The sequence below is a fragment of the Myotis myotis genome, unplaced genomic scaffold, assembly GCF_014108235.1.
Source record: "Myotis myotis isolate mMyoMyo1 unplaced genomic scaffold, mMyoMyo1.p scaffold_m19_p_4, whole genome shotgun sequence".
Classification (NCBI taxonomy): domain Eukaryota; kingdom Metazoa; phylum Chordata; class Mammalia; order Chiroptera; family Vespertilionidae; genus Myotis; species Myotis myotis.
This window is the reverse complement of record NW_023416346.1, coordinates 61070257-61083271: the sequence shown is the minus strand read 5'-3', so window position 1 is coordinate 61083271 and position 13015 is coordinate 61070257.

Sequence of the window (13015 nt, the reverse complement as noted above, 5' to 3'; positions counted from 1 at the left end):
TCCAACTCCGTTCTTCTTTCTCAAGATCACTGCTGCTATTCATGATCTTTTTTATTCCAATTAAATTTTGGGAATATTTGTTCTGTATCTGTGAAATATGCCATTGATATTTTAATAGGAATTGCATTGAATCTGTAGATTGCTTCAGGTAGTATGAACATTTTAATTATGTTAATGTTTCCTATCCATGAACACAGTATATTCTTCCACTTATTTGCATCTTCTTCACATTCTTTCTTCAGTATTTTTTAATTTCTGAGTACAGATCTCTTAGCTATTTGGTTAAATTTATTCCTAGATACCTTATTTGTTTGTTGCAATAGTAAATGGGATTGTGTTGTTAATTTCTTTTTCCAATAGCTCATTATTGGTGTATAAAAATGCCACCAATGTATAAATATTAATTTTGTATCCTGCTACTTTGTCAAATTCAGTTATTAGATCTAGTAGATTTTGGTGGAGACTTTGGGAGCTTTTATATACAATATAATGCCATCTGCTAATCATGACAGTTTTACTTTCTCCTTTCCAACTTGTATGTCTTTTATTTCTTCTTCTGGATTGAGTGCTATGGCTAGTATTTCCAATATTATCCTATATAATAAAAGGCTAATATGCAAATCGACAGAACAGCAGAACGACCAGTTGCTATGACACACACTGACCACCAGGAGGCAGATGCTCAATGCAGGAGCTGCCCCCTGGTGGTCAGTGTGCTCCCACAGGGGGAGCACTGCTCTGCCAGAAGCTGGGCTCACAGCTGGTGAGTGCAGCGGCGGTGGCAGGAGCCTCTCTTCCTCCACTGCAGTCAGACATCCCCTGAGGGCTCACAGACTGCGAGAGGATGCAGGCTGGGCTGGGGGACCCCTCCCCCAAGGTGTGCACAAATTTCATGCACTGGGCCTCTAATATATACATATATATATATATATATATATATATATATATATATATATATATATGGCTAATATGCAAGGTGTCCCCTTGGGAGTTTGACCAGGAGACCCGGAGTTCAATCACTCACTATGACATGAGCTGAACCCCAGGGGGCAGTGAGGAACAAAGGAAGGCCCTGGCCAGCAGCCAGAAGGCCCCCATCAGCCCTGATCACCAGCCAGGCCTAGGGACCCTACCCATGTCCAAATTTCATGTACCGGGCCTCTATTGTTGAATAAGAATGGCGAAAGCAGACACCTTGGTCCTGATCTTAAAAGAAACATTTTAATCTTTGCCAATTTAGTATGATGTTGGCTGTGCATTTATCATAGATGGCTTTATTATGTTGATGTATCATCCCTCTATTCCCACTTTTCTAAGAGTCTTTTTCATAAATGGATGTTGGATTTTATCAAGTGCTTGTTCTGCATCTATTAATATGATTACATAATTTTATTCTTCATTTTGTTTGTGATGTATCAAATGTGTTTATTGATTTGAGAATACTGAACCAACCTTGCATCTCCAGAATAAACCCCACTTTTTCATGGTGAATTATCTTTTCAATGTATTGCTAGATACAGTTTGCTAACATTTTGCTGAGGATTTTAGCACCTGTTTTCATGAGGGATATTGGCCTATATTTTTCTTTCTTTGTAGTGTCTTTATCTGGTTTTAGAATTAGGATAATGCTGGCATCATAAAAAAGCTTGGAAGTATTCCCTCTTCTTGAATTTTTTGGAATAGTTTGAGAAGGATAGGTATTCCGTATTTTTTTTTTTTTTTTTTTTTTTTTTTACTATTTGCTAAAATTTGCCTGTGAAACAATCCAGTCTTAAATATTTGTTTGTTGGGATTTTTTTATGACTGCTTACATTTCATTAATTGTAGTTCGTCTACTCAGGTTTTCTGATTCAGTTTTGGAAGATTGTATGCATCTAAGAATTTATCCATTTTTCCCATGTTGTCCAGTTTGTTGGTATGTGGTTGTTCATGGTATTTTCTTACAATTCTTTGTATTTCTGTGATGTTAGTTGTTACTTCTCCTCTTTCATTTCTAATTTTATTTATTTGGGTCCTCTCTATTTTTCTTGATGTATCTGGTTAAAAGTATGTCAACCTTGTTTTTTTTTTAATATTCTTTTTTTTATTGCTTAAAGTATTACAAAGGGTATTACATATGTGTCCTCCCCCCCCCCCCCCCCCCCGCCTTGAAAGAACTAGCTCTTGGTTTCATTGATATTTTGTATTGTCTTTTTCTTTTCTTTTTTTTTTTTTTAACTCTCTATGGCATTTATTTCTGCTCTAATGTTTATTATTTCCTTCCTTTTGTTTTCTCTGGGCTTTTTGTTTTTTGTTTTGTTTTTTCTTATTCTAGTTCTTTTAGGTATAGGGTTAGAATTGTTTATTTGAGATTTTTCTTGCTTCTTGAGGTAGGCCTGTAATGCTCTGAACTTTACTCTCAAGATTGCTTTTGCTGTGTTCCATAGATTTGGGGTTGTTTTCTGTTCATTTTCATCTGTTTCCAGGTAACTTCTCATTTCATCCTTGACCTCATTTTTAACTCATTCATCATTGAATGATGTGTTATTTTAGCCTCCATGTGTTTGGATAATTTTCAGTTTTTTATTATAATTGATTTCTAGTTTTATACCATTGTAGTAAGAGAAGATGCTTAAAATAATTTAAATTTTCTTGAATTTATTAAGATTTATTTGGTGTTCTAACATGTAGTCTATCTTTGAAAATGTTCCATGTGCACTTGAAAATAATGTATATTCTCCTGCTTTGGGATGAAATGTTCTGTAAATATCAATTATATCCATCCCATCCAGTATGTCATTTAAAGACATGGTTGCCTTGTTGATTTTTTGTCTCAAAGATCTATCCAGTGATGCTAATTGGGGTGTTAAAAATCACCCACTATGACTGCATTTCTGTTGATATCTCCCATTATGTCCACCAAGATTTACTTTATATATTTAGATACCCCTATGTTGTAAGCATAGTATGTTTACAAGGGTTATATCCTTTTGTTAGTGCAATACACTTAATATTATGTAGTTATCACCTTTGTCTCTTTTATGGCCTTTGTTTTGTTTGTTGGATATGAGTATTATTACCCCAGCTTTTTATTCATTTCCATTTGCCTGGAATATCTTTTCCATCCATTCACTTTCAGCCTTTGTATATCTTTTGTTCAGAGGTGGGACTCTTGTAGACAGCATATATATGGATCATGTTTTCTTATTGATGTAGTTACTCTATGTTGTTTGATTGGAGCATTTAATCAGTTTACATTTAAGGTTATTATTGATATGTGCTTATTTATTGCCATTTTATTCACTATATATATACATATACATATATACACACACTAATAAAAGAGAAACATGCAAATTAACCATCACTCCACTACACACACCAGCCAATCAGGAGTGAGCATGCAAATTAACCCAACTAAGATGGCGGCAGGCATGGAGCTGGAGTGAGCAGGAGGCTTGGGTTGCCCTGGCGATGGAGGAAGCCAAGCTACCCGCCTGCCCTGGCAGGCCCTGGGCTCTGCTCAAGGCTACAAAGTTTCAATTATATAAGATAAATAAATCCCAGATACCTGCTTCCAACCAGCCCTGGCCTCCACTCAAGGAGGCACTGAAAAAAAGAATAAAAGAATAAAAGAAGAGGCTGGGAGCTTGGGTTGCTGGGCAGCATGGCCAGCCTGAATATGGCCCTCAGCCACTCACCCAGGCTGGCCAGGCACCCCAGAGGGGACCCCCCACCCTGAAGGGGGTATGGTCAGCCTGCAAATGGCCCTCTGTCCCTCATCCAAGCTGGACAGGTACCCCAGCAAGACCTCCCCCCCACCCTGAAGGGGCTTTGGCCAGCCTGAAAACAGCCATCAGTCCCTCACCCAGGCTGGCCAGGCACACCAGCGGGACCCCCACCCTGATCCGGGACACCCTTCAGGGCAAACCAGCCAGCCCCCACCCATGCACCAAGCCTCTATCTATACTAATAAAAGGATAATATGCTAATTAGACTGGGAGACCTTCCAGGAGACCTTCCAGACATTCTTCTGGACAAAGTCATGGTGAAAAGGCCGAGGTAGAGGCAGTTAGAGGCCAAATGAGGAGGGCAGTTGTGGGTGATCAGGCCAGGATGGGATGGCAGTTGTGGGTGATCAGGCTGATGGGGGGCAGGGCTGTTGGGGGTAAGAAGACCAGCAGGGGGGCCAGTTGGGGGCTAGTAAGCCATCAGTGGGGGTCAGTTGGAGGTAATCAGGACAGCGGGGGGGGGGGGTGAATTTGGAGACCAGGCCACAGGGGGGAAGTTGGGGGTGAGCAGGCCAGTGGGGAGGGGAGGTGGGGGCGAGCAGTCCAGCAGGGGAGGCAGTTGGGGGCTAGCAGGCTAGCAGGAGGGGCAGTTGGGGGAGAGCACACTGGCACAGGGGGAAGTTGGGGATTATCAGGCTGGTGTGGGGGCATTTGGGGGCAAGCAGGCTGGCAGGCAGAGTGGTTAGGGGCAATCAGGCAGGCAGGCAGGCAGGTGAGTGGTTAGGAGCCAGCAGTCCCAGATTGTGAGAGGGATGTCCGACTGCCAGTTTAGGCCTGATCCCTGTAAACTGGCAGTAGGACATCCTTCGCGGCGTCCCAGATTGGAGAGGGTGCAGGCCGGGCTGAGGGACACCCCGCCCCCATGCATGAATTTCATGCTTCGGGCCACTAATGTTGCGGGCCACTAGTGTGTGTATATATATATACACAGGCCCTTTAACATTTTTTGCAATACTGTTTGGTGGCAATGAACTTCTTCATATTTTTTTTGTGTGTCTGTTAAGTTCTTTATTTTACCTTTAATGATAGCCTTTCTGGATAAAGCAGTCTTGGTTTTAGGTGTTTGTTTTTCATCATTTTGAATATTTCATACTAAACCTTTCTTGCCTGAAGTGTTTCTGTTTTGAAATCAGCTGACTGTTTCTCTCTTGCTGCTTTTAAGACTCTCTCTTTGTCTTTAACCTTTTCCATTTTAAGTACGAAATGTCATCCTGTCAGCTTCTTTTGGTTCATCTTGTTTTAGACTCTCTGTGCTAATTGAACTTATGTGACTTTTATTCTTTATCAGGTTAGAGAAATTTTCAGCTATTAGTTCTTCAAACAGGTTCTCTATACATTGATTATTTTCTTCTCTTTCTGGTACCTCTATGATGTTGATGTTGTTATGCTTGATATCATCCCAGAGGTCCCTTAGACTTTTTCCATTTAAAAAATTCTCTCTTCTTATTAATGCTCTTCTTGGGTGCTTACTGTTATGTTGTCCTCTAAATTGCTGTTTCAACCCTCTACTTCATCTAACTTGCTATTAATTTCTTCTAGTGTAGTCTTTATTTTAGATATTCTATTATTCATTTCTGACTAGTTCTTTTTTATTGTTCCTATGTCCTTTTTAATGGTTACTATCTCTTTGTTTAAGTTCTAACTGAGATCATCCATTTTTCCCCGAATATCCTTGAGCATTCTCATAACCATTGTTTTAAACTCTTCATCTGGTAGCTTGGTTGCTTCTATTTCATTTAATTATTTTTATGGGGATTTCTCTTGTTCTTTCATTTGGTACATATTTCTTTGTCTCCCCATTTTGTCTTTGTGTATTAGGTAGATCTCCTATGACTCCCAAACTCCTTATGATGACTTTATGATGTAGGTGTCTTGTTGGGCTCAGTGGTACAATCCTCCAGGTCACCCAAGCTACGTGCTCTAGGAATATTTCTTGTGGGTTATGTGCACCTAACTGTTTTAGTTGAGTCTTGAATGTTGTTGGCCCTTTTGTGGGTGGAGTTAACACTTCAGGCTGACTAACTATAAGGTAATCCTTGATCATCATTTATGAGTCACTGTGCATGGGCTGTCCCTTAAGGCAGAGTTGTTCCCAGCAGTTTCTGGTGCCTCCCAGAATCCCATTTTTGTTGTACTACTTATGTGGCTAGTTGGATCAAGCTCCAGTGTTATCTTAATACCACCACTGTTTGTGTTGGTTCTGGGTCCACTTGGGCAAGATTCAGGTGCAGCCCTATATCAGACATTGTGAGTAATTATTCTTGGGAAACCTTCCTGGAGATACTGAAAAAAAAAAAAAGGAAAAAAGGGCCTTCATTAAAAGGCACAAAGCTTCTTATTGTCTTTCATAAACAAAATTTAAAAGTTTTCATTTCATGTTGCAATTCAAACCATTTTTCTTTAAGTGGGTATAGCAGTGCTTCTCCATGCAAATGGCAGAACCTCTAGCAAAAACTGAGGAGGCTGGCTCTGGCTGGTGTGACTCAATTGAGTGTTGTCCCATGCACAGAGAGGTCAGTGGTTCAATTCCTGGTCAGGGCATATGCCCAGGTTTCTGGCTTTATCCCCAGGAAGGGGCATGAAGGAGGTGGCAGCCATTCAATGGTTCTCTCTCATCATCTCCCTCTCCTTTTTCTTTTCTTTTTTTTTCAGTAATTGCTAGCATAATAAACTTGTGACAAACTGCTCTTTTATAATTTATTTATTAAGGTATTACATATGTGTTCTTATACCCCATTGCACCCCCCCCCCATTCATGCCCTCACCCCTCTGTTGTCTGTGTGCATTGGTTAGGCTTGTATGCATGCATACAAGTACTTTGGTTGATCTCTCCCCCTTACCCCCACCCACCCCTGCCTTCCCTCTGAGGTTTGACAGTCTGATCAATGCTTCTCTGTCTCTGGATCTGTTCTTGTTCATCAGTTTATGTTGTTCATTAAATTCTATAAATGAGTGAGATCATGTGGTATTTATCTTTCTCTGACTGGCTTATTTTACTTAGCATAATGCTCTCCAGTTCCATCCATGCTTTTGCAAATGGTAAGAATTCCTTCTTTTTACCACAGCATAGTATTCCATTTTGTGGATGTACCACAGTTTTTTAATCCACTCATCTGCTGATGGGCACTTAGACTGTTTCCAAATCTTGGATATGGTAAATTGTGCTGCTATGAACATAGGGGTGCATATATCCTTTCTGATTGGTGTTTCTAGTTTCTTGGGATATATTCCTAGAAGTGGGATCACTGGGTCAAATGGGAGTTCCATTTTTAGTTTTTTGAGGAGACTTCATACTGTTTTCCACAGTGGCTGCACCAGTTTGCATTCCCACCAGCAGTGCACGAGGGTTCCTTTTTCTCTGCATCTTCGCCAGCATTTGTCGTTTGTTGATTTGTTGATGGTAGCCATTCTGACAAGGGTGAGGTAATATCTCATTGTTGTTTTGATTTGCATCTCTAGGATGATTAGTGACTTTGAGCATGTTTTCATATGTCTCTTGGCCTTCCTTCTGTCCTCTTTCGAAAAGTATCTATTTAGTTCCATTGCCCATTTTTTGATTGGATTGTTTATCTTCCTTTTGTTAAGTTGTTTGAGTTCCCTGTAAATGTTGGGGATTAAACCCTTATCAGTGATAGCATTGGCAAATATGAAAGCCCACTGCATGGGTAACAAATTCCTCTTGCTGGTTTTGTACTACTTCAGAGCCCCTTATTAGTTTTTCCACTTTTTACATGGAGATTTATAAATTAGAAAAAACACACATAACCACCATCCTATCTCAATTCTCTTCTTAGAAATGCTAGTCTAGTGCTCACACAATTTGCAGATAGGCATCAAATGATCCAGATTGTAACATATCAAGTTAAGTGCTGGGGATACCAAAACTTTAAAGTAGGCGTGAGGTATACTTAAGGATTAACAAAGGAAAAGAACTATCCACTCTGCTTATAGTGCTTCATTATGGATTTCCAAAAAGAACAATTTAAAGGCTGAAGACTCCTTTTTTATTCTGTCAATGTGTAGGTTAAAAGCCCTCAGAGAAGAAAATGCTGCATAGAAATATTTGAAGGCCAGACATTAACTTACTCTAAAGTTAAATAAAAATATTTTAGAAGAGCCTAAAGAAGTAGAAAGAACTTGAGCTTTATAATCAGACAGACCTGTGTTTTGTCCTGGGTTTGACACTTATCAGTTGCTATTAACATTAGGATCATTTTTATTATTGAATCAGCCTCAAAAATAGATGCTAGCTATTGTGGCACAAATTAAATAAAATAAGCAACTTACATGTGAGTTGTACTTTTCAGTTGAAATTATAGAACAGAGAAGAATAAACAAAGAAAAAGAATCTAATGAACCATTGTAACATTAAACATTACAGTGAACAGATCTGAATTCACACCCTGGCTTGAGCACATATTTACCAGCAGCATTGTTATGATTAGAATCTTTTTTTTATTCTTTTTTTTAATTTTATTTTATTTATTGCTTAAAGTATTACAAAGGGTATTACATATGTGTCCTCCCCCCCCCCCCCGCTCTTGACAGTCCCCTAGCCTCCCCTACCCCCCAGTGTCTTATGTCCATTGGTTATGCTTATATGCATGCATACAAGTCCTTCGGTTGAGCGACAAGAGAGAAACAGTCAGCTGATTTCTCAACAGAAACACTTCAGGCCAGAAAGGTTTAGCCTCCACAGGAAGATGACAAATCGTAGAAAGCTTTATTTCTGTGGAATTACATCCTTGGGTTTCTAAGGTCTCCTTTCCCTCTGTCTTGCCATAGAAGTGTAGCTGGGGCTTCAGTAGAGCTAAGATCAGAATCAATGTCCAGAATTTCATTTTCATGTTGGAACCCAATTCAGTCTAGTATCAGGTTAGCTTAGCTTGTGTTCCCTGCTATAGTCCATCAGTCAATTGCTTGTGGAGTCCTCATGGCCATGGGCCGTACAGGTGAATGCAAGAGAGCCAATAGCCAAGAGCAACAAGAATCACAAGAGCAACCAGAGAACAAACTCCTTTGTTTAGGGGACTATGTATACCCTAATTTTAGTGGTCTTGCATTGACTCCACCCATTCAAGCCAATCTATGGTTCCCCAGGCTTGACTGACAGGCAAATACTGTCCCTAGTCACCCCAACTTCACTGCACATGCATCTATCTCCCCTTTACTAGACCCCCTTCTCCCAGTGATTCTGCAGAGAATGGGCCAGTGGTTCCCTGGGGATTGTGAAATTGCATTTTCCTGGTAAAGCTTCCCAAATGACAGGCCTATAATGTCTGGCCTTCCCTTTGTTCCTTTCCTATTATAAATGACTAGCTAATTACAATGTTAGCAGTGTGACATTGAGCAAATTATTTCACCTCTTTGAGCCTCAGTTTTCTCACCTGTGAGAATAATATTACTTCACACAGTTTCTAAGATAACAATGTATATGTAAGCCATTTGGCATTAAGCCAGTATGTAGGAGGCATGAAATAAATGATAGTTCTCTACCTTTTCCTGTATTCTATCACTAGCCCTATGAAGTCTTTGCTACTCTTTTTGTTCCCTTCTCACCTCCAGATGTTACAGTGACATTAGGAATTTTACAGTTCAATTTTTTAATTTGTTTATTCAATTGAGAAGCTTCCCTACACTATATTTACATAATCTTACATAGAATGCATGTGCACACACACACACACACACACACATACACACATGTCCTTCATTCCAGGAGGATGACTATTTTCAGAAGGTTCAGATTGGTAAATTTTATTTCAGGAAGACCCTACAAATCTAGCCCAATCATTAAGAGTGCTAGAGATGAAAAGGTAAGTTTGCTAAATTTTTATATGTAAAATTACCCCAGGTAAATTTGGGGTGTGCTCTTACCTGACCTCATTAACTAAAAATAATTAGGATTAGTCAGTGCTTGGAATGAAGATCACAGTAAACAATAAAGATTTATTGCTTTGGAAAGCAGAGACTTTCTCTTTGAGTTCCTTTGAGGATGTGAGCTAAACTGACAATCTAGCATGGTTCTGTGAATGCCATTAAAACCTAGAGCTAACCTACAAGTCATAGAACCATCTTGACTCAGTGGAAATGATGACACCAGAAGACAGTCGAATAACAAATATTAATTTCAGTATTCTAGTTAGAGGTGTTTATTGCTCCTACTCTGCTCTGCCTTTTTTCCTTTTTTTAGTTTCTCATAACTGAGTGCAGTAATGACTCAAATTGCAAATCCACACTGTTCCCAGCTCTTGAGATAATTCACAATGAAGGAAATATCCGCAGATTCAGCCTCACCATTTAGTTTAGTTTGGGTTTAGATTGGCCTCCCTGAAATCTAGTGGCTCTGCATTTTTCTCCTCATTCCCTTTTCTACCAACCAAAAATAAAAATCAGTAGTAAATATTAGTTATTTGCATTGATTCCAGAGCTAGACTGCCTGAGCTCAAATCCTAGCTTTGTCAATTAACTCTGTGAAAGCTACTCTGGCAGTGCAGCTTTGGGCAAATAATTTCACTTGTATAGTCTTCAGTTTCATCACACATAAAATGGGGATAATGATAGTATCTAACTCATAAACTTCTTGATAGGATTAAAGGTGAGAAGGCTTGTAAAGCTCTCAGTGCTTGGTACATAACCACTTCAAGTTCATGTTCATGTTTTTAAAATGCCTGAGACCCATTTCCTCAGGGAAATTCTTCCCCCCACTCCTTTTTTTTATTTGTAGCTCTTCTTTATACCTTTCCCTTTAGCCCTTATGTTGATATGATTCACTAAGCTTTTGCCTAAGCTTTTACTTCAGTAACTACTCTCAATCACTCCTTGGTAACCCAACCTAGTTCCTCATTCCCCTTTCAAGTTTGGGCAAACCTGGAGAGAAATATGAGATGATGACCACTTAGCTACCTAACATATGACACTTCCATGGTTATGCTTTACCAAAATAACCAGGTTCCCCACTACCTACAAGTTTTCCAAATTGTGACTAAGACAGTCTGTCTAAATCTGGAATATCATGTCCAATCCACCTAGCTAGACCTCTGTAGCCACTACCACTTCTTCCCCTAAGCTGAACCGGGATGCCAAGACAAATAATAATAATCCTGCCCTTCCTATGGTAGCATTTCTAAAGATAGACAAAAATCTATTTCCCAAATGGGTAATCCTGACTTATTTAGGTAGGGTTCCTGCATGCTTGAACAGCACCACAGGCAAATGATGATCATATTCCAGACAGCCTAAAAAGCACCACACAATGACTTGAAAAGATATTACAAATATGAAAAATAAATAATTTTTTAATTTGATAAAGAGAAATTAAGAATAGGAAACAAAGGGTTTTCACTGTTGAATCTTCACTCTGAATAAGTTTATTGCAATACGCTAAAGTGTCTTATGTAAATTGTGCATTTTTATTTGTAAAACCTTTTCTTTCCCAGGATCTTAAAGCACTCTGCAAATATTACTTACCCATCAGTATCTACTTGTGGTATAACTACTTTTTATTTTACATTTTTATTGTTTAAAATATTACATATGTCCCATTTCCCCCCATTAACTCCTTATAACCTCCCTTCCCTCCCCGCAGGCCTTCACCACACTATTGTCTGTGCCCATGGGTTATGCATATATGCATACAAGTTCTTTGATTAATCTCATCCCAACCACCCACCCCTGCCTTTCCTCTGAGATTGGACAGTCTGTTCCATGCTTCTATGCCTCCAGATCTCTTTTGTTCATCAGTTTATTTTGTTCATTAGATTCCACATATGAGTGAGATCATGTGATACTCGTCTTTCTCTGACTAGCTTATTTCACTTAGCATAATATTCTCCAGCTGCCATGACTGTTATCCTAGCCTCCTAGATCAGTGGTTCTCAACCTTGGCTGCACATTAGAATCACCTGGGAATCTTTTTGAAATCCTGATTTCCGGGCCTCATCCTCCAGAAATTCTGTTTATTACTAATGTTGTGGCCCCACCCCATAACAAAGAAACAGAATTTCCGGAGGATGAGTCCCGGAAATCAGGATTTTAAAAAGATTGCTGGGTGATTCTAATGTGCAGCCAAGGTTGAGAACCACTGATCTAGATGATGAATAAAGAACACAGAAAGTTTAAGAAACTTACGCAAAGCCACATGGAAAACTCTGAAAAAAAAAACAAAAACATTTGTTGTTTGTAATAATGAGAAAACGAAAAGGTGATCATTTTCTTTGTAATTCAGGGGGAAAGTTGTTTTTTTAACAGTAATCCCTTCCCATAGAAAGTAGTCTTTTTCACTTCCCTTAATGTGGATACTTTTTTTTCAGCTAGTACCTAATTATGGTAAATTGCTTTGTTCCCTAATTGTTACTGCAAGGCAGCTAAACATTGTTATGTTGACTATTTAAGAGTGGATTGTAATGGCCTTAATCATAAAATAATCTGACAATATAATCAATGTAACTGGGAGATACCTTGTGGAAACAAGCAAATCAAGTATGAAACAGACTTATAAGGGAGTTTTCAATGTTATTATTTTATTTTTAATATGAGAAGTAAAAATTCTCATTTCACAGAGAAGCAAAAGGGATGTTAATGCTGTTTTATACACCTAATCATCAGAACCCCACATGCCTTGCTGTATAATGTTGGACTATCATCACAACAAATTTGAAATCCTATCCACAGGGTACGAAACACCAACATTTTCCCAAGCACATATTTCACAAGAGAAGATCTTTTTGTCTGCATCTCCTTCCAACCCAACTACCTTAAAAAGGGGAACAGTTTTCCACACCTCACCAGCTCATAAGCTAAAAGGCTGAGAGCAAAAGTGAGTTTTAGTTGTGCTTGACATTCTTAGTGCTTCTGTGGGACTAGAAGAATTAATTCACATTAATAGAAATAAGAGAGTTGGAGATGTTGGATTCTGGGAAAAATAACAAGTAAAACAAAGGCCATCAAGTTTCTCTTTTATTGAAAAAATAGGATATAAATACAAGACTCTTAATAGTGCATGCTGAGAAGTAATTCTACTATAATTAATTAATTGAAGACAGATATATACTTAATATATTAAAACAAAATAAGAAATAACATATGTGTATTCACAAATACACACATTGAAACACAAAAAAGCAGGTATGAGCCTTATGAAAATATAGATTCTCTATTTGTTACTTCTAGTATCTATCTATTAAGTAAGAGCCAGGAAAATCTTTTGTATTAAGGGAAGACAAATACCATATCATCTCACTTAT